The sequence below is a fragment of the Pan paniscus genome, chromosome 14 (assembly GCF_029289425.2).
Source record: "Pan paniscus chromosome 14, NHGRI_mPanPan1-v2.0_pri, whole genome shotgun sequence".
NCBI lineage: Eukaryota > Metazoa > Chordata > Mammalia > Primates > Hominidae > Pan > Pan paniscus.
Window position 1 is genome coordinate 9891763 of NC_073263.2, and position 22859 is coordinate 9914621.

Sequence of the window (22859 nt, forward strand, 5' to 3'; positions counted from 1 at the left end):
AAAATATCAAAAAGTACACCAAATATGTGTTATATATACTATAAATAAACTATCAAAACTACACTAATTATATATAATATACTGTGCATAAAATATCAAAAATTACACCAAATGTATATTATATACAGTAAATAAAATATCAAAAATATAGTAAATGTATATGACACACCCTATGTAAAATATCAAAAACTACACCAAATATATATTATATAATTTACATAAAATATCAAAAGGACACCAAATATATCTTCCATACTGTACAAAAAATATCAAAAAGTACAGTAAATATATTTCTCATATTGTATATATAATATTAATTAAAAGTACTCCAAATACATTTTATATACTGTAAATAAATTATCAAAAATTACAGTAAATATATATTACGTACTGTACATAAAATATCAAAAGGTACACCAAATATGTGTTATATATACTGTAAATAAACTATCAAAATCTTCAGTAATTATATTTAATATACTGTACATAAAATATCAAAAATTACACCAAATGTATATTATACACTCTAAATAATATATCAAAAAGGACAGTAAATATATATTACACAATATGTAAAATATCAAAAACTACTCCAAATATATATTATATAATTTACCTAAAATATCAAAGGTACACCAAATATATATTATATACTCTACATAAAATATCAAAAAGTACAATAAATATATTTCATATATTGTACATATAATATTAACTAAAAGTACAACAAATACATTTTACATACTGTAAATAAAATATCAAAAATTACAGTAAGTATATATTATCTACTGTACATAAAATATCAAAAAGTACTCCAAATATGTGTTATATATACTGTAAATGAACTATCAAAATCTTCAGTAATTATATGTAATATACTGTTCATAAAATATCAGTAATTACACCAAATGTATTTTATACAATCTAAATAAAATATCAAAAAGGACAGTAAATATATATTACACTCTATGTAAAATATTAAAAACTACACCAAATACATATTATATAATTTACATAAAATATCAAAAGTACACCAAATATATATTATATAGTGTATATAAAATATCAAAAAGTAAAGTAAATATATTTCATATATTGTATATATAATATTAACTAAAAATACACCAAATACATTTTACATACTGTAAATAAAATATCAAAAATTACAGTAAGTATATATTATCTACTGTACATAAAATATCAAAAAGTGCACCAAATATGTGTTATATATACTGTAAATAAACTATCAAAATCTTCAGTAATTATATTTAATATACTGTACATAAAATATCAAAAATTACACCAAATGTATATTATACACTCTAAATAAAATATCAAAAAGGACAGTAAATATATATTACACTCCTTGTAAAATATCAAAAACTACACCAAATATATATTATATAATTTACATAAAATATCAAAAGTACACCAAATATATATTATATACTGTACATAAAATATCAAAAAGTACAGTAAATATATTTCATATATTGTACATAAAGTATTAACTAAAAGTACACCAAATACATTTTACATACTGTAAATAAAATATCAAAAATTACAGTAAGTATATATTATCTACTGTACATAAAATATCAAAAAGTACACCAAATATGTGTTCTATATACTGTAAATAAACTATCAAAATCTTCAGTAATTATATTTAATATACTGTACATAAAATATCAAAAATTACACCAAAGGTATGTTATAAACTCTAAATAAAATATCAAAAAGGAGAGTAAACATATATTACACTCTATGTAAAATATCAAAAACTACACCAACTTTATATTATATAATTTACATAAAATATCAAAACTACACCAAATATATATTATATACTGTACATAAAATATCAAAAAGTACAGTAAATATATTTCATATATTGTACATATAATATTAACTAAAAGTACACCAAATACATTTTACATACTGTAAATAAAGTATCAAAAATTACAGTAAGTATATATTATCTACTGTACATAAAATATCAAAAAGTACACCAAATATGTGTTATATATACTGTAAATAAACTATCAAAATCTTCAGTAATTATATTTAATATACTGTTCATAAAATATCAGTAATTACACCAAATGTATTTTATACACTCTAAATAATATATCAAAAAGGACAGTAAATATATATTACACTCTATGTAAAATATCAAAAACTACACCAAATATATATTGGATAATTTACATAAAATATCAAAAGTACACCAAATATATATTATATACTGTACATAAAATATCAAAAAGTACAGTAAATACATTTCATATATTATACATATAATATTAACTAAAAGTACACCAAATACATTTTACATACTGTAAATAAAATATCAAAAATTACAGTAAGTATATATTATCTACTGTACATAAAATATCAAAAAGTACACCAAATATGTGTTATATATATTGTAAATAAACTATCAAAATCTTCAGTAATTATATTTAATATACTGTACATAAAATATCAAAAATTACACCAAATGTATAATATACACTCTAAATAAAATATCAAAAAGGACAGTAAATATATATTACACTCTACGTAAAATATCAAAAACTACTCCAAATATATATTATATAATTTACCTAAAATATCAAAGGTACACCAAATATATATTATATACTCTACATAAAATATCAAAAAGTACAATAAATATATTTCATATATTGTACATATAATATTAACTAAAAGTACAACAAATACATTTTACATACTGTAAATAAAATATCAAAAATTACAGTAAGCATATATTATCTACTGTACATAAAATATCAAAAAGTACACCAAATATGTGTTATATATACTGTAAATGAACTATCAAAATCTTCAGTAATTATATTTAATATACTGATCATAAAATATCAGTAATTACACCAAATGTATTTTATACACTCTAAATAAAATATCAAAAAGGACAGTAAATATATATTACACTCTATGTAAAATATTAAAATCTACACAAAATACATATTATATAATTTACATAAAATATCAAAAGTACACCAAATATATATTATATAGTGTACATAAAATATCAAAAAGTAAAGTAAATATATTTCATATATTGTATATATAATATTAACTAAAAATACACCAAATACATTTTACATACTGTAAATAAAATATCAAAAATTACAGTAAGTATATATTATCTACTGTACATAAAATATCAAAAAGTACACCAAATATGTGTTATATATACTGTAAATAAACTATCAAAATCTTCAGTAATTATATTTAATATACTGTACATATAATATCAAAAATTACACCAAATGTATATTATACACTCTAAATAAAATATCAAAAAGGACAGTAAATATATATTACTCTCCTTGTAAAATATCAAAAACTACACCAAATATATATTATATAATTTACATAAAATATCAAAAGTACACCAAATATATATTATATACTGTACATAAAATATCAAAAAGTACAGTAAATATATTTCATATATTGTACATAAAGTATTAACTAAAAGTACACCAAATACATTTTACATACTGTAAATAAAATATCAAAAATTACAGTAAGTATATATTATCTACTGTACATAAAATATCAAAAAGTACACCAAATATGTGTTCTATATACTGTAAATAAACTATCAAAATCTTCAGTAATTATATTTAATATACTGTACATAAAATATCAAAAATTACACCAAATGTATATTATAAACTCTAAATAAAATATCAAAAAGGAGAGTAAACATATATTACACTCTATGTAAAATATCAAAAACTACACCAACTTTATATTATATAATTTACATAAAATATCAAAACTACACCAAATATATATTATATACTGTACATAAAATATCAAAAAGTACAGTAAATATATTTCATATATTGTACATATAATATTAACTAAAAGTACAACAAATACATTTTCCATACTGTAAATAAAATATCAAAAATTACAGTAAGTATATATTATCTATTGTACATAAAATATCAAAAAGTACACCAAATATGTGTTATATATACTGTAAATAAACTATCAAAATCTTCAGTAATTGTATTTAATATACTGTACATAAAATATCAAAAATTACACCAAATGTATATTATACACTCTAAATAAAATATCAAAAAGGACAGTAAATATATATTACACAATATGTAAAATATCAAAAACTACACCAACTATATATTATATAATTTACATAAAATATCAAAGTACACCAAACATATATTATATACTGTACATAAAATATCAAAAAGTACAGTAAATATATTTCATATATTGTACATATAATATTAACTAAAAGTACAACAAATACGTTTTACATACTGCAAATAAAATATGAAAAATTACAGTAAGTATATATTATCTACTGTACATAAAATATCAAAAAGTACACCAAATATGTGTTATATATACTGTAAATATACTATCAAAATCTTCAGTAATTATATTTAATATACTGTACATAAAATATCAAAAATTACACCAAATGTATATTATACACTCTAAATAAAGTATCAAAAAGGACAGTAAATATATATTACACTCTATGTAAAATATCAAAAACTACACCAAATATATATTATATAATTTACATAAAATATCAAAATACACCAAATATATATTATATACTGTACATAAAATATCAAAAAGTACAGTAAATATATTTCATATATTGTACATATAATATTAACTAAAAGTACACCAAATACATTTTACATACTGTAAATAAAATATCAAAAATTACAGTAAGTATATATTATCTACTGTACATAAAATATCAAAAAGTACACCAAACATGTGTTATATATACTGTAAACTATGAAAATCTTCAGTAATTATACTTAATATACTGTACATAAAATATCAAAAATTACACCAAATGTATATTATACACTCTAAATAAAGTACCAAAAAGACAGTAAATATATATTACACTCTATGTAAAATATCAAAAACTACACCAAATATATATTATATAATTTACATAAAATATCAAAGGTACACCAAATATATATTATATACTGTACATAAAATATCAAAAAGTACAGTAAATATATTTCATATATTGTACATATAATATTAACTAAAAGTACAATAAATACATTTTCCATACCGTAAATAAAATATCAAAAATTACAGTAAGTATATATTATCTACAGTACATAAAATATCAAAAACTACACCAAATATGTGTTATATATACTGTAAATAAACTATCAAAATCTTCAGTAATTATATTTAATATACTGTTCATAAAATATCAGTAATTACACCAAATGTATTTTATACACTCTAAATAAAATATCAAAAAGGACAGTAAATATATATTACACTCTATGTAAAATATCAAAAACTACACCAAATATATATTATATAATTTACATAAAATTTCAAAAGTACACCAAATATATCTTCTATACTGTACATAAAATATCAAAATGTACAGTAAATATATTTCATATATTGCACATATAATATTACCTAAAAGTACACCAAATACATTTTATATACGGTAAATAAAATATCAAAAAGTACAGTAAATATATATTACATACTGTACATAAAATATCAAAAAGTTCACCAAATAAGTATTATATATACTGTAAATAAACTATAAAATCCTACAGTAATTATATTTAATATACTGTTCATAAAATATCAAAAATTACACCAAATGTATATTATACACTCTTAATAAAATATCAAAAATGACAGTAAATATATATTACACTCTATGTAAAATATCAAAAACTACACCATATATATTATATAATTTACATAAAATATCAAAAGTACACCAAATATATCTTCTATACTGTACATAAAATATCAAAATGTACAGTAAATATATTTCATATATTGCACATATAATATTAACTAAAAGTACACCAAATACATTTTATATACTGTAAATAAAATATCAAAAATACAGTAAATATATATTACATACTGTACATAAAATATCAAAAAGTTCACCAAATATGTGTTATATATACTGTAAATAAACTATAAAATACTACAGTAATTATATTTAATATACTGTACATAAAATATCAAAAATTAAACCAAGTGTATATTATTTACTGTAAATAAAATATCAAAGAGTACAGTAAATATATATTGCACACCATATGTAAAATATCACAATCTACACCAAATATATACTATATAATTTACATAAATTATCAAAAGGACACCAAATATATCTTCTATACTGTACATAAAATATCAAAAATTACAGTAAATATATTTCATATATTGTACATATAATGTTAACTAAAAGTACACCAAATACATTTTGTATACTGTAAATAAATTATCAAAAATTACAGTAAATATATATTACATACTGCACATAAAATATCAAAAAGTACACCAAATATGTGTTATATATACTGTAAATAAACTATCAAAAACTACTGTAATTATATTTAATATACTGTACATAAAATATCAAATATTACACCAAATGTATATTATATACTGTAAATAAATATCAAAAAGTACAGTAAATATACATTACAAACCCTATGTAAAATATCACAAACTACACCAAATATATATTATATAATTTACATAAAATATCAAAAGGACACCAAATATATCTTCTATACTCTACATAAAATATCAAAAAGTACAGTAAATATATTTCATATATTGTATATATAATATTAACTAAAAGTACACCAAATACATTTTATATACTGTAAATAAATTATCAAAAATTACAGTAAATATATATTACATACTGTACATAAAATATCAAAATGTACACCAAATATGTGTTATATATACTGTAAATAATCTATCAAGAACTACAGTAATTATGTTTCATATATTGTACATAAAATATCAAAAATTACACCAAATGTATATTATTTACTGTAAATAAAATACCAAATAGTACAGTAAATATATATTACACAGCCTATGTAAAATATCACAAACTACACCAAATATATATTATATAATTTACATAAAATATCAAAAGGACACCAAATATACCTTATATACTGAACATAAAATATCAAAATGTACAGTAAAAATATTTCATATATTGTACATATAATATTAACTAAAAGTACACCAAATACATTTTATATACTGTAAATAAAATATCAAGAAGTACAGTAAATATATATTAAATTCTGTACATAAAATATCAAAAAGTACACCAAATATGTGTTATATATACTGTAAATAAACTATCAAAAACACCAGTAATTATATTAAATATACTGTACATGAAATATCAAAAATTACACCAAATGTACGTTATTTACTGTAAATAAAATATCAAAAAGAACAGTAAATATATATTACACACCCTATGTAAAATATCAGAAACTACACCATATATATATTATATAATTTACATAATATATCAAAAGGACACAAAATATACCTTATATACTGAACATGAAATATCAAAAAGTACAGTAAATATATTTCATATATTGTATATATAACATTAACTAAAAGTACACCAAATACATTTTATATACTGTAAATAAATTATCAAAAATTACAGTAAATATATATTACATACTGTACATAAAATATAAAAAATTACACCAAATATGTGTTATATATACTGTAAATAAACAATCAAAAACTACAGTAATTATATTTAATATACTGTACTTAAAATATCATAAATTACACCAAATGTATATTATTTACTGTACATAAAATATCAAAAAGTACAGTAAATATATTTCATATATTGTACATATAATATTAACTATAAGTACACCAAATAGAGTTTACATAGCGTAAATAATATATAAAAAATTACAGTAAGTATATATTATCTACTGTACATAAAATATCAAAAAGTACACCAAATATGTGTTATATATACTGTAAATAAACTATCAAAATCTTCAGTAATTATATTTAATATACTGTACATAAAATATCAAAAATTACACCAAATGTATATTATACACTCTAAATAAAATATCAAAAAGGACAGTAAATATATATTACACTCTATGTAAAATATCAAAAACTACACCAACTATATATTATATAATTTACATAAAATATCAAAAGTACACCAAATATATATTACATTCTGTACATAAAATATCAAAAAGTACACCGAATATGTGTTATGTATGCTGTAAATAAACTATCAAAAACTGCAGTAATTATATTTAATATACTGTACTTAAAATATCATAAATTACACCAAATGTATATTATTTACTGTAAATAAAATATCAAAACTACAGTAAATATATCTTACACACCCTATATAAAATATCACAATATACACCAAATATATATTATATAATTTACATAAAATATCAAAAGGACACCAAATACATCTTATATAGTGTACATAAAATATCAAAATGTACAGTAAATATATTTCATATATTGTACATATAATATTAACTAAAAGTACACCAAATACATTTTATATACTGTAAATAAAATATCAAAAATTACAGTGACTATATATTACATACTGTACATAAAATATCAAAAAGTACACCAAATATGTGTTATATATACTGTAAATAAACTATCAAAAACTACAGTAATTATATTTAATATACTGTACATAAAATATCAAAAATTACACCAAATGTATATTATTTACTATAAATAAAATACCAAAAATACAGTAAATATACATTACACACCCTATGTAATATATCACAAACTACACCAAATATATATTATATAATTTACATAAAATATCAAAAGGACACCAAATATACCTTATATACTGAACATAAATTATCAAAATGTACAGTAAATATATTTCATATACTGTGCATATAATATTAACTAAAAGTACACCAAATACATTTTATATACTGTAAATAAAATATCAAAAAATACAGTAAATATATATTACATTCTGTACATAAAATATCAAAAAGTACACCAAATATGTGTTATATATACTGTAAATAAACTATCAAAACTGCAGTAATTATATTTAACATACTGTACATAAAATATCAAAAATTACACCAAATGTATATTATTTACTGTAAATAAAATATCAAAAAGTACAGTAAATATATCTTACACACCCTAGGTAAAATATCACAATCTACACAAAATATATATTATATAATTTACATAAAATTTCAAAAGGACACCAAATATATCTTATATACTGTACATAAATTATCAAAACGTACAGTAAATATATTTCATATTTTGTACATATAATATTAACTAAAATTACACCAAATACATTTTATATACTGTAAATAAAATATCAAAAAGTACAGTAAATATATATTACATACCGTACATAAAATATCAAAAAGTACACCAAATATGTGTAATATATACTGTAAATAAACTATCAAAAACCACAGTAATTATATTTAATATACTGTACATAAAATATCAAAAATTACACCAAATGTATATTATATACTGTAAATAAAATATCAAAAAGTACAGTAAGTATATATGACACACCCTATGTAAAATATCACAAACTACACCTAATATATATTATATAATTTACATAAAATATCAAAATGACACCAAATATATCTTCTATACTGTACATAAAATATCAAAATGTACAGTAAATATATTTTATATATTGTATATATAATATTAACTAAAAGTACACCAAATACATTTTATATACTGTAAATAAATTATCAAAATTACAATAAATATATATTACATACTGTACATAAAATATCAGAAAGTACACCAAATATGTGTTATATATACTGTAAATAAACTATCAAAAAATAAAGTAATTATATTTAATATACTGTACATAAAATATCAAAAATTACACCTAATGCATACTATTTACTGTAAATAAAATATCAAAAATTACAGTAAATATATATTACACACCCTATGTAAAATATCAAAAACTACACCAAACATATATTATAAAATTCACATAAAATATCAAAAGGACACTAAATATATATTATATACTGTACATAAAATATCAAAATGTACAGTAAATATATTTCATATATTGTACATATAATATTAACTAAAAGTACACCAAATACATTTTATATACTGTAAATAAAATATCAAAAAGTACAGTAAATATATATTACATACTGTACATAATATATCAAAAAGTACACCAAATATGTGTTATATATACTATAAATAAACTAGCAAAACTACACTAATTATATATAATATACTGTGCATAAAATAACAAAAATTACACCAAATGTATATGATATACTGTAAATAAAATATCAAAAAGTACAGTAAATATATATGTCACACACTATGTAAAATATCAAAAACTACACCAAATATATATTATATAATTTACATAAAATATCAAAAGGACACCAAATATATCTTCCATACTGTACAAAAAATATCAAAAAGTACAGTAAATATATTTCTTATTTTGTATATATAATATTAACTAAAAGTACACAAAATACATTTTATATACTGTAAATAAATTATCAAAAATTACAGTAAATATATATTACATACTGTACATAAAGTATCAAAAAGTACACCAAATATTTGTTATATATACTGTAAATAAACTATCAAAAACTACAGTAATTATATTTAATATACTGTACATAAAATATCAAAAATTACACCAAATGTATATTATAAACTGTAAATAAAATATCAAAAAGTACAGTAAATATATATGACACACCCTATGAAAATATCAAAAACTACACGAAATATATATTATATAATTTGCATAAAATATCAAAAGGACACCAAATATATCTTCTATACTGTACAAAAAATATCAAAATGTACAGTAAATATATTTCATATATTGTACAAATAAGATTAACTAAAAGTACACCAAATACATTTTATAAACTGTAAATAAAATATCAAAAAGTACAGTAAATATATATTACACACCATATGTAAAATATCACAATCTACAAAAAATATATATTATATAATTTACATAAAATACCAAAGGACACCAAATATACCTTATATACTGTACATAAAATATCAAAAAGTACAGTAAATATATTTCATATATTGTATATATAATATTAACTAAAAGTACACCAAATACATTTTATATAGTGTAAATAAAATATCAAAAATTACAGTGAATATATATTACATACTGTACATAAAATATCAAAATTATACCAAATATGTGTTATATATACTGTAAATAAACTATCAAAACTACACTAATTATATTTAATATACTGTACATAAAATATCAAAAATTACACCAAATATATATTATTTACTGTAAAGAAAACACCAAAAAGTACAGTAAATATATATTACACACCTTATGTAAAATATCACAAACTACACCAAATATATATTATATAATTTACATAAAATATCAAAAGGACACCAAATATACCTTATATACTGAACATGAAATATCAAAATGTACAGTAAATATATTTCATATATTGTACATATAATATTAACTAAAAGTACACCAAATACATTTTATATACTGTAAATAAAATATCAAAATGTACAGTAAATATATATTACATTCTGTACATAAAATATCAAAAAGAACACCAAATATGTGTTATATATACTGTAAATAAACTATCAAAAACTGCAGTAATTATATTTAATATACTGTACATAAAATATCAAAAATTACACCAAATATATATTATTTACTGTAAATAAAATATCAAAATACAGTAAATATATATTACACACCCTATGTAAAATATCAGAAACTACACCATATATATATTATATAGTTTACATAATATATCAAAAGGACACAAAATATACCTTATATACTGAACATGAAATATGAAAAAGTACAGTAAATATATTTCATATATTGTATCTATAATATTAACTAAAAGTACACCAAATACATTTTATATACTGTAAATAAATTATCAAAAATTACAGTAAATATATATTACATACTGTACATAAAATATCAAAAAGTACACCAAATATGTGTTATATATACTGTAAATAAACAATCAAAAAATACAGTAATTATATTTACTATACTGTACATAAAATATCAAATATTACACCAAATGTATATTATTTACTGTAAATAATATATCAAAAATTACAGTAAATATATATTACACACCCTATGTAAAATATCAAAAACTACACCAAATATATATTACAAAATTCACATAAAATATCAAAAGGACACCAAATATATATTATATACTGTACATAAAATATCAAAAAGTACACTAAATATATTTCAAATATTGTACATATAATATTAACTAAAAGGACACCAAATATATTTTATATACTGTAAATAAAATATCGAAAAGTACAGTAAATATATATTACATAGTGTACATAAAATATCAAAAAGTACACCAAATATGTGTTATATATACTTTAAATAAACTATCAAAAACTACAGTAATTATATTTAATATACTGTACATAAAATATCAAAAATTACACCAAATGTATATTATTTACTGTGAATAAAATACCAAATAGTACAGTAAATATATATTACACTCTATGTAAAATATCAAAAACTACACCAAGTATATATTATATAATTTACATAAAATATCAAAAGTACACCAAATATATATTATATACTGTACATAAAATATCAAAAAGTACAGTAAATATATTTCATATATTGTACATATAATATTAACTAAAAGTACACCAAATACATTTTACATACTGTAAATAAAATATTAAAAATTTCAGTAAGTATATATTATCTACTGTACATAAAATATCAAAAAGTACACCAAATATGTGTTATATATACTGTAAATAAACTATCAAAACCTTCAGTAATTATATTTAATATACTGTACATAAAATATCAAAAATTACACCAAATGTATATTATACACTCTAAATAAAATATCAAAAATGACAGTAAATATATATTACACTCTATGTAAAATATCAAAAACTACACCAAATATATATTATATAATTTACATAAAATATCAAAAGGACACCAAATATATCTTCTATGCTGTACATAAAGTATCAAAATGTACAGTAAATATATTTCCTATATTGTACATATAATATTGACTAAAACTACACCAAATACATTTTACATAGTGTAAATAATATATAAAAAATTACACTAAGTATATATTATCTACTGTACATAAAATATCAAAAAGTACACCAAATATGTGTTATATATACTGTAAATAAACTATCAAAATCTTCAGTAATTATATTTAATATACTGTTCATAAAATATCAAACATTACACCAAATGTATATTATACACTCTTAATAAAATATCAAAAAGGACAGTAAATATATATTACACTCTATGTAAAATATCAAAAACTACACCAAGTATATATTATATAATTTACATAAAATATCAAAAGTACACCAAATATATATTATATAGTGTACATAAAATATCAAAAAGTACAGTAAATATATTTCATATATTGTACATAAAGTATTAACTAAAAGTACACCAAATACATTTTACATACTGTAAATAAAATATCGAAAAATTACAGTAAGTATATATTATCTACTGTACATAAAATATCAAAAAGTACACCAAATATGTGTTATATATACTGTAAATAAACTATCAAAACCTTCAGTAATTATATTTAATATACTGTACATAAAATATCAAAAATTACACCAAATGTATATTATACACTCTAAATAAAATATCAAAAAGGACAGTAAATATATATTACACTCTATGTAAAATATCAAAAACTACACCAAGTATATATTATATAATTTACATAAAATATCAAAAGTACACCAAATATATATTATATACTGTACATAAAATATCAAAATGTACAGTAAATATATTTCATATATTGTACATATAATATTAACTATAAGTACACCAAATACAGTTTACATAGTGTAAATAATATATAAAAAATTACCGTAAGTTTATATTATCTACTGTACATAAAATATCAAAAAGTACACCAAAGATGTGTTATATATAGTGTAAATAAACTATCAAAATCTTCAGTAATTATATTTAATATACTGTACATAAAATATCAAAAATTACACGAAATGTATATTATACACTCTAAATAAAATATCAAAAGGACAGTAAATATATATTACACTCTATGTAAAATATCAAAAACTACACCAAATATATATTATATAATTTACATAAAATATCAAAAGTACACCAAATATATATTATATACTGTACATAAAATATCAAAAAGTACAGTAAATATATATCATATATTGTACATATAATATTAACTAAAAGTACACCAAATACATTTTACATACTGTAAATAAAATATCAAAAATTACAGTAAGTATATATTATCTACTGAACATAAAATATCAAAAAGTACACCAAACATGATTTATATATACTTTAAATAAACTATCAAAACTTTCAGTAATTATATTTAATATACTGTACATAAAATATCAAAAATTACACCAAATGTATATTATACACTCTAAATAAAATATCAAAAAGGACAGTAAATATATATTACACTCTATGTAAAATATCAAAAACTACACCAAGTATATATTATATAATTTACATAAAATATCAAAAGTACACCAAATATATATTATATACTGTACAAAAAATATCAAAAAGTACAGTAAATATATTTCATATATTGTACATATAATATTAACTAAAAGTACACCAAATACATTTTACATACTGTAAATAAAATATTAAAAATTACAGTAAGTATATATTATCTACTGTACATAAAATATCAAAAAGTACACCAAATATGTGTTATATATACTGTAAATAAACTATCAAAACTTTCAGTAATTATATTTAATATACTGTACATAAAATATCAAAAATTACACCAAATGTATATTATACACTCTAAATAAAATATCAAAAAGACAGTAAACATATATTACACTCTATGTAAAATATCAAAAACTACACCAAATATATATTATATAATTTACATAAAATATCAAAAGTACACCAAATATATATTATATACTGTACATAAAACATCAAAAAGTACAGTAAATACATTTCATATATTGTACATAAAATATTAACTAAAAGTACACCAAATATATTTTACATACTGTAAATAAAATACCAAAAATTACAGTAAGTACATATTATCTACTGTACATAAAATATCAAAAAGTACACCAAACATGAGTTATATATACTGTAAATAAACTATAAAAATCTTCAGTAATTATTTTTAATATACTGTACATAAAATATCAAAAATTACACAAAATGTATATTATACACTCTAACTAAAATATCAAAAAGGACAGTAAATATATATTACACTCTATGTAAAATATCAAAAACTACACCAAATATATATTATATAATTTACATAAAATATCAAAAGTACACCAAATATATCTTCTATACTGTACATAAAATATCAAAAGGTACAGTAAATATATTTCATATATTGCACAGATAATATTAACTAAAAGTACACCAAATACATTTTATATACTGTAAATAAAATATCAAAAAGTACAGTAAATATATATTACATACTGTACATAAAATATCAAAAAGTTCACGAAATATGTGTTATATATACTGTAAATAAAGTATAAAATACTACAGTAATTATATTTAATGTACTGTACATAAAATATCAAAAATTACACCAAATGTATATTATTTACTGTAAATAAAATATGAAAAAGTACAGTAAATATATATTGCACACCATATGTAAAATATCACAATCTACACCAAATATATACTATATAATTTACATAAAATATCAAAAGGACACCAAATATATCTTCTATACTGTACATAAAATATCAAAAATTACAGTAAATATATTTAATATATTGTACATATAATATTAACTAAAAGTACACCAAATACATTTTGTATACTGTAAATAAATTGTCAAAAATTACAGTAAATATATATTACATACTGTACATAAAATATCAAAAAGTACACCAAATATGTGTTATATATACTGTAATTAAACTATCAAAAACTACAGTAATTATATTTAATATACTGTACATAAAATATCAAATATTACACCAAATGTATATTATATACTGTAAATAAAATATCAAAAAGTACAGTAAATATACATTACACACCCTATGTAAAATATCACAAACTACACCAAATATATATTATATAATTTACATAAAATATCAAAAGGACACCAAATATATCTTCTATACTGTACATAAAATATCAAAAAGTACAGTAAATATATTTCATATATTGTATATATAATATTAACTAAAAGTACACCAAATACATTTTATATACTGTAAATAAATTATCAAAAATTACAGTAAATATATATTACATACTGTACATAAAATATCAAAAAGTACACCAAATATGTGTTATATATTCTGTAAATAAACTATCAAAAACTACGGTAATTATATTTAATATACTGTACATAAAATATCAAAAATTACACCAAATGTATATTATTTACTGTAAATAAAATACCAAAAAGTACAGTAAATATATATTACACACCCTATGTAAAATATCACAATCTACACCAAATATATATTATATAATTTACATAAAATATCAAAAGGACACCAAATATATCATATATACTGTACATAAAATATCAAAATGTACAGTAAATATATTTCATATATTGTACATATAATATTAACTAAAAGTACACCGAATACATTTTATATACTCTAAATAAAATATCAAATAGTACAGTAAATATATATTACATACTGTATATAAAATATGAAAAAGAACACCAAATATGTGTTATATATACTGTAAATAAACTATCAAAACTACATTAATTATATTTAATATACTGTACATAAAATATCAAAAATTACACCAAATATATATTTTTTACTGTAAATAAAATATCAAAAAGTACAGTAAATATATATTACACACCCTATGTAAAATATCAGAAACTACACCATATATATATTATATAATTTACATAATATATCAAAAGGACACAAAATATACCTTATATACTGAACATGAAATATCAAAAAGTACAGTAAATATATTTCATATATTGTATATATAACATTAACTAAAAGTACACCAAATACATTTTATATACTGTAAATAAATTATCAAAAATTACAGTAAATATATATTACATACTGTACATAAAATATCAAAAAGTACACCAAATATGTGTTATATATACTGTAAATAAACAATCAAAAACTACAGTAATTATATTTAATATACTGTACATAAAATATCAAAAATTACACCAAATGTATATTATTTACTGTAAATAATATATCAAAAATTACAGTAAATATATATTACACACCCTATGTAAAATATCAAAAACTACACCAAATATATATTACAAAATTCACATAAAATATCAAAAGGACACAAAATATACATTATATACTGTACATAAAATATCAAAAATACAGTAAATATATTTCAAATATTGTACATATAATATTAACTAAAAGGACACCAAATATATTTTATATACTGTAAATAAAATATCGAAAAGTACAGTAAATATATATTACATAGTGTACATAAAATATCAAAAAGTACACCAAATATATATTATATAATTTACATAAAATATCAAAAGGACACCAAATATATCTTCTATACTGTACAAAAAATATCAAAAAGTACACTAAATATATTTCTTATAATGTATATATAATATTAACTAAAAGTACACCAAATACATTTTATATACTGTAAATAAATTATCAAAAATTACAGTAAATATATATTACATACTGTACATAAAATATCAAATAGTACACCAAATATGTGTTATATATACTGTAAATAAACTATCAAAACTTCAGTAATTATATATAATATACTGTACATAAAATATCAAAAATTACACCAAATGTATATTATATAATGTAAATAAAATATCAAAAAGTACAGTAAATATATATGACACACCCTATGTAAAATATCACAAACTACACCAAATATATATTATATAATTTATATAAAATATCAAAAGGACACCAAATATATCATATATACTGTACATAAAATATCCAAATGTACAGTAAATGTATTTCATATATTGTACATATAATATTAACTAAAAGCACACCGAATACATTTTATATACTGTAAATAAAATATCAAATAGTACAGTAAATATATATTACACACCCTATGTAAAATATCACAATCTACACCAAATATACATTATGTAATTTACATAAAATATCAAAAGGACACCAAATATACCTTATATACTGAACATAAAATATCAAAATGTACCGTAAATATATTTCATATATTGTACATATATTAACTAAAAGTACACCAAATACATTTTATACACTGTAAATAAAATATCAAATTTACAGTAAATATATATTACATTCTGTACATAAAATATCAAAAAGTACACCGAATATGTGTTATGTATACTGTAAATAAACTATCAAAAACTGCAGTAATTATATTTAATATACTGTACTTAAAATATCATAAATTACACCAAATGTATATTATTTACTGTAAATAAAATATCAAAAAGTACAGTAAATATATCTTACACACCCTGTATAAAATATCACAGTATACACCAAATATATATTATATAATTTACATAAAATATCAAAAGGACACCAAATACATCTTATATAGTGTACATAAAATATCAAAATGTACAGTAAATATATTTCATATATTGTACATATAATATTAACTAAAAGTACACCAAATACATTTTATATAGTGTAAATAAAATATCAAAAATTACAGTGACTATATATTACATACCGTACATAAAATATCAAAAAGTACACCAAATATGTGTTATATATACTGTAAATAAACTATCAAAAACTACAGTAATTATATTTAATATATTGTAAATAAAATATCAAAAATTACACCAAATGTAGATTATTTACTATAAATAAAATACCAAAAATACAGTAAATATACATTACACACCCTATGTAATATATCACAAACTACACCAAATATATATTATGTAATTTACATAAAATATCAAAAGGACACCAAATATACCTTATATACTGAACATAAATTATCAAAATGTACAGTAAATATATTTCATATACTGTACATATAATATTAACTAAAAGTACACCAAATACATTTTATATACTGTAAATAAAATATCAAAAAGTACAGTAAATATATATTACATTCTGTACATAAAATATCAAAAAGTACACCAAATATGTGTTATATATACTGTAAATAAACTATCAAACCTGCAGTAATTATATTTAACATACTGTACATAAAATATCAAAAATTACACCAAATGTATATTATTTACTGTAAATAAAATATCAAAAAGTACAGTAAATATATCTTACACACCCTAGGTAAAATATCACAATCTACACAAAATATATATTATATAATTTACATAAAATTTCAAAAGGACAGCAAATATATCTTATATACTGTACATAAATTATCAAAACTTACAGTAAATATATTTCATATGTTGTACATATAATATTAACTAAAAGTACACCAAATACATTTCATATACTGTAAATAAATTATCAAAAATTACAGTAAATATATATTACATACTGTACATAAAATATCAAATAGTACACCAAATATGTGTTATATTTACTACAAATAAACTATCAAAACTACAGTACTTATATATAATATACTGTAATAAAATATCAAAAATTACACGAAATGTATATTATATACTGTAAATAAAATATCAAAAAGTACAGTAAATATATATGACTCACCCTATGTAAAATATCACAAACTACACCAAATATATATTATATAATTTACATAAAATATCAAAACGACACCAAATATATCTTATGTACTGTACATAAAATATCAAAATGTACAGTAAATATATTTCATATATTATACATATAATATTAACTGAAAGTACACCAAATACATTTTATATACTGTAAATAATATATCAAAATTACAGTAAATACGTATTACATACTGTTCATGAAATATCAAAAATTACACCAAATATGTGTTATATATACTGTAAATAAACATCAAAAACTACAGTAGTTATATTTAATATAATGTACATAAAATATCAAAAATTACACCAAATGTATATTATTTACTGTAAATAAAATATCAAAAAATACAGTAAATATATATTACACACCGTATGTAAAATATCACAATCTACACCAAATATATATTATATAATTTACATAAAATATCAAAATGGCACAAAATATATCTTATATTCTGTACATAAAATATCAAAAAGTACTGTAAATACATTTCATATATTGTACAAATAAGATTAACTAAAAGTACACGAAATACATTTTATATACTGTAAATAAAATATCAAAAAGTACAGTAAATATATATTTCACACCATATGTAAAATATCACAATCTACAACAAATATATATTATATAATTTACATAAAATACCAAAGGACACCAAATATACCTTATATACTGTACATAAAATATCAAAAAGTACAGTAAATATATTTCATATATTGTACATATAATATTAACTAAAAGTACAGCAAATACATTTTATATAGTGTAAATAAAATATCAAAAATTACAGTGAATATATATTACATACTGTACATAAAATATCAAAATTATACCAAATATGTGTTATATATACTGTAAATAAACTATCAAAACTACACTAATTATATTTAATATACTGTACATAAAATATCAAAAATTACACCAAATATATATTATTTACTGTAAAGAAAACACCAAAAAGTACAGTAAATATATATTACACACACTATGTAAAATATCACAAACTACACCAAATATATATTATATAATTTACATAAAATATCAAAAGGACACCAAATATACCTTATATACTGAACATGAAATATCAAAATGTACAGTAAATATATTTCATATATTGTACATATAATATTAACTAAAAGTACACCAAATACATTTTATATACTGTAAATAAAATATCAAAAAGTACAGTAAATATATATTACATTCTGTACATAAAATATCAAAAAGTACACCAAATATGTGTTATATATACTGTAAATAAACTATCAAAAACTGCAGTAATTATATTTAATATACTGTACATAAAATATCAAAAATTACACCAAATGTATATTATATACTGTAAATAAAATATCAAAAAGTACAGTAAATATATATTACACACCCTATGTAAAATATCAAAGAGTACACCAAATATATATTTTAAAATTCACATAAAATATCAAAAGGACACCAAATATATATTATATACTGTACATAAAATATCAAAAAGAACAGTAAATATATTTCATATACTGTACATATAATATTAACTAAAAGTACACCAAATACATTTTATATACTGTAAATAAAATATCAAAAAGTACAGTAAATATATATTACATACTGTACATAAAATATCAAAAAGTGCACCAAATATGTGTTATATATACTATAAATAAACTATCAAAACTCCACTAATTATATATAATATACTGTACATAAAGTATCAAAAATTACACCAAATATATATTATATACTGTAAATAAAATATCAAAAATACAGTAAATGTATATGACACACCCTATGTAAAATATCAAAAACTACACCAAATATATATTATATAATTTACATAAAATATCAAAAGAACAGCAAATATATCTTCTATACTTTACAAAAAATATCAAAAATTATAGTAAATGTATTTCATATATTGTATATATAATATTAACTAAAAGTACACCAAATACATTTTATATACTGTAAATAAATTATGAAAAATTACAGTAAATTTATATTACATACTGTACATAATATATCAAAAAGTACACCAAATATGTGTTATATATACTGTAAATAAACTATCAAAAACTACAGTAATTATATTTAATATACTGTACATAAAATATCAAAAATTACACCAAATGTATATTATTTACTGTAAATAAAATACCAAATAGTACAGTAAATATATATTACACACCCTATGTAAAATATCACAAACTACACCAAATATATATTATATAATTTACATAAAATATCAAAAGGACACCAAATATACCTTATATACTGAACATAAAATATCAAAATGTACAGTAAATATATTTCATATATTGTACATATAATATTAACTAAAAGTACACCAAATACATTTTATATAGTGTAAATAAAATATCAAATAGTACAGTAAATATATATTACATTCTTTACATAAAATATCAAAAAGTACACCAAATATGTCTTATATATACTGTAAATAAACTATCAAAAACTGCAGTAATTATATTAAATATACTGTACATGAAATATCAAAAATTACACCAAATGTACGTTATTTACTGTAAATAAAATATCAAAAACAACAGTAAATATATCTTACACACCCTATGTAAAATATCACAATCTACACCAAATATATATTTTATAATTTACATAAAATATCAAAAGGACACCAAATATCTCATATATACTGTACATAAAATAGCAAAATATACAGTAAATATATTTTATATATTGTACATATAATATTAACTAAAAGTACACCAAATACATTTTATATACTGTAAATAAAATATCAAATAGTACAGTAAATATATATTACATACTGTACATAAAATTTGAAATAGTACATCAAATATGTGTTATATATACTCTAAATAAACTATCAAAACTACACTAATTATATTTAATATACTGTACATAAAATATCAAAAATTACACCAAATATATATTATTAACTGTAAATGAAATATCAAAAAGTACAGTAAAAATATATCACGCACCCTATGTAAAATATCAGAAACTACACCATATATATATTATATAATTTACATAATATATCAAAAGGACACCAAATATACCTTATATACTGAACATGAAATATCAAATAGTACAGTAAATATATTTCATATATTGTATATATAATATTAACTAAAAGT